The sequence below is a fragment of the Pectinophora gossypiella genome, chromosome 16 (genome assembly GCF_024362695.1).
Source record: "Pectinophora gossypiella chromosome 16, ilPecGoss1.1, whole genome shotgun sequence".
In the NCBI taxonomy this organism is placed as follows: Eukaryota; Metazoa; Arthropoda; class Insecta; order Lepidoptera; family Gelechiidae; genus Pectinophora; species Pectinophora gossypiella.
The window spans coordinates 5,739,543-5,743,464 of NC_065419.1; positions in this window are offsets into that span (position 1 = coordinate 5,739,543).

Consider the following 3,922-nt stretch of genomic DNA (forward strand, 5'->3'; position numbering starts at 1 on the left):
AAGTTATCCTACATTTGGAAAATACCCTACTTTCTGCAGATTCGCATAGTTTCCAAAGATGTACTCGCATCAAGTTCCAATAATTTTTATTGGTTTATCTGTAGTTTGAGTATATGACTTCTAAAGATCGTTTTTTTTAGTTCGAAGGCCTTACCTTACTTGAACCTTAACTAAACTTTACATTCAGAGCTCTACCTTGCATTTAGTCTGGGGTTATCTATTCTGTCCCCAGACCATTTTCTATAAGAATCAGTTAGCTATCAGTAGCTCATTGTAGCTTTCTATCAACATTCGCCATTTATTATCTGATATCAATGGCTTGTCGCAGCGCGCCCAAACAAAGCTTTCTGAGGTAACGCGACCATCTACCCTTGACCTCTTGATTTCCATTAGCTGAATCTTTTATGTAAGGGACGGGGACGTGTGGCGGGTCTGTGTAGGCTGGTAACCATTATTATAATGCGTTTAATGGCCTGTAATGAATGGCATAACATCCATAACGCACAATACGGCCACTCGAACAAGCCCTTTTATAATAAGTTCTGATTTATAGATCAGAGACGGCAATGTTTTGCACGTGTTTAGAATGCAACGCCTTCGATCCGAGGCCAAACAAATGTGGTTGACACCATAACTCAATCTAGGAATAAAAAGAACTTTTATGTCATTTATATCTTTCACACGTCGTAAAAGAAATGTTGCTAAAAATAAGTCGTTATTTCTTTCACGCCTATGGTTAGATAAAGTGGTTGTGGAAGAAACGATTTGCAGACAATATATAACTTCATACCTAAATATACATAAAACATAATATATAATATTATGTGTATATTTCCTTAGTACTTCAAAGCAATAAAAAGTATACAAACAAACAAGCCTACCTAGAATAGTACGCAAGATATATAAAGATTGTTCTTCCTTTTTCTTTTTCAATATTTGGGAATAAATACATACTTAAACAGTTTGTATACGTTCCACAAAACCGCGCAAAGGTTTCTCCTTATTAACTAAAAGCAGTACTACCACAATATTTTATTAACAATGTATAGAAATAGAAACTTTTTTATTACCAGACTTGAACTTGACACACTTTACCCATCTAGGATTTCAGTGTCGTAATATGAATTTCTTGTAATTGTCTATTTGATTTTTAAATGAATAAAAAAGAAGTTAAAGGATTGTGATTTGACAATCGAGTTACTTACTCATAAGTTGCATGACATAAATATAACTTATTTACAGTTGAAAAACCACCTGATTGTCCGAAAGTAAGATGATCCGTGCTTCGGAAGGCACGTTAAGCCGTTGGTCCCGGTTACTACTTACTGATGTAAGTAGGTAGTTGTTACATGAACCATGTCAGGGGCCTTTGGCGGCTCAATAATAACCCTGACACCAGAGTTGATGAGGTTGGTACTCCACCTCACAACCCTCAAGAAGAAGTTGAAAAACATACTACAGTACGTATCTACATAACTTTCAAATTGTGTTTATGTAACTATTATCCATTTCCAAAAAGACCTACATAAGTTCTATTTCCTTTATCTTTAAAAAAATATATACATAACAAACCTCACTTGTACCATCGGTTAACAATGTCTATAAAAAGATTGCTCTTTTTATTTCCTTTCTTAAAAGATAACGATCCTTTTGGCCGCGGATTCCACAAAGCAAAGACAGATGTCCAAATTGTGTCGCACTTTTTAAAACGATTCTATTGCAGGATAAAAAGTTTAGAGTTTTAAACTTATTCATTGCGAACAACACCTACGTAACGAGACATATTGTTCCATTTAGACAAAAACGGGCTAAATACGACGTGAAATCTCTTCTGTTAGGCATAATCCACTTAGAGGCATGTCGACGCTTTTTGTCAAAATAGACCCGTACAGTTCATTGGGCCATAAAAAATGCGTAAAAAACTAACGCCGCGGGGCACCTTGTGTGCAAACAGGAGCACTGAGGGCGCGACTTGAGCAGGGACGGACGAGAGCAAACACTGACAGATGGAGTCGTCATGTGTGATTTTCAGCCAAAGAAGTTCTTTGAAATCTAAGGTATTGTGTAGGAGTCAATCACAAATGGAAAGGATTTTGTAGTTATACATAATTAATAAGACTTAATTTTCATTATGGTGTGGTTTCTATCTTGGTGACAGTTCTATGTAGGAGTTTTCTTCCTGGACAATGTACGAAATTATAATATTATATTATATTGAGTATTTATTAATATAGTATGTACGTATAGTATTAAGTATTTATTGTGTTAACTTTAGTTTTTGTTGCACCATCCCGCATCCAAGTTTGTAAATGTTCATTTCCTTTTGGTGGTTGCCTGGAAGAAATAGCTCTAGAGCAATAAGGCCGCCCAAATTGTACTGTATTCATGTGTTATGTCTGATTGTTTAAATGTAGTTCTGTGCAATAAAGTATATTTGATTTGATTGAAAACGCTAGCACCAGATGGCGCATTCTCATTATGATAGCAAGTTAATCACAAATCAAATCCAGACCAAATAATATGCTACCGACGCCTATGTAGAAGACCAAGAAAATTTTCCTGAGTGAAGAATGTTGTAGAATCTAATATATTATAACGTTCTGCAGATTCTTTACAAGATAAGCAGCATAAGTAATTAATCCATTCAACAGTGCATTTTTTGTAGGTAGATAATATGTAGTTCATTTTCGAATAACTGATGTATATCCGGCACGCATATCAATATGGCATTTAAAGCATCTCTATTAATAATCCTGGCTGGCCATGCTAATCCACATACTGGTGGGATCCTGAATAGAATGTCAGGTCGCCCGCAAAGGCCGCACCATTCAAACCTCCCACAATAGTTTTTGTCACCTCGACCGTACCTTAATATCTTGTTCAGCTTTGATTTATGCGCCAAACTCATACGCATGCCTTTACAACTCGTCGTGCGAACATTCCTCATCTCTATTTATATTTAGTAGAATTCTCATTTTTTTTAGATCACAGATTTTGGTAGAATTCTTTTCGTAGTAAGTAGATGGATTGTGGGCACTTACGGGCTATTAAGTTGTGCGATGATTAATGGCGTGTTACTTGTGCAGTTTTGAGTCAAAAGAGTGATTAACGATCGTGTCTTATCAGTGGATTTTTGTCTGGTTTGAGCACGAGTAGCTTTTAACAGCGTGAGGTCCATTTTAAGTTAGGCCAAAAATAAATAGGTACTTCTGACGCCTTTACAATTTATTCAGTAGGTTTCTTGAGTTTGTATGTTACAAATGTCACGAAGGAAAGTACCTCTACCTATATACGAAGTGAGGTGACTTTATTTATACTAAATCGTAACTGAAAGTAAACTTCAAGACGAGAAACCGCTAGCAATCAAGCGAATCTCAAGAATTGAACACAATATGTTTACCAAAAAACTTCCATGTTACTATGTAATATCATGGCATGGCTATAAAATAAATTGAACGCTCTTGGTCTGTCTTAATGCTTCTTAACGAGTGTATTTTAAAAACAAACAAAATAAAAACTCAATAGCAGAATTATCAATTAAAAAAAGTTATGAATGGGTATCTTAATAAGTAAAAAAGCAAGTACTTATATCAATCATCTTTCTTAAATCTCTTGTTAACAACATTTGCTTTCACACCGCCGAGTTAGGTATCACACCGCCGATGCTCGAAAGAAAATCGCAGCGCATTGCCAACGGAGTTACAACTGCAGTGCTTTAATAACAGCTTACGTAACGGAAACCATCACAGTCGAACCCTACAGACTCGCCTGTAGAATATTTCGATATTCTCAGGAATTTTCCTCACAACAAATCCGATACAAATCTATCCCACCAATAAGCCGGGAGTTTACGTCGCGTAGAATATCAGTTTTCCCGACTTTACCCAATAAAGGGTAACCCCTGATCCGTTAAGTAAACAGA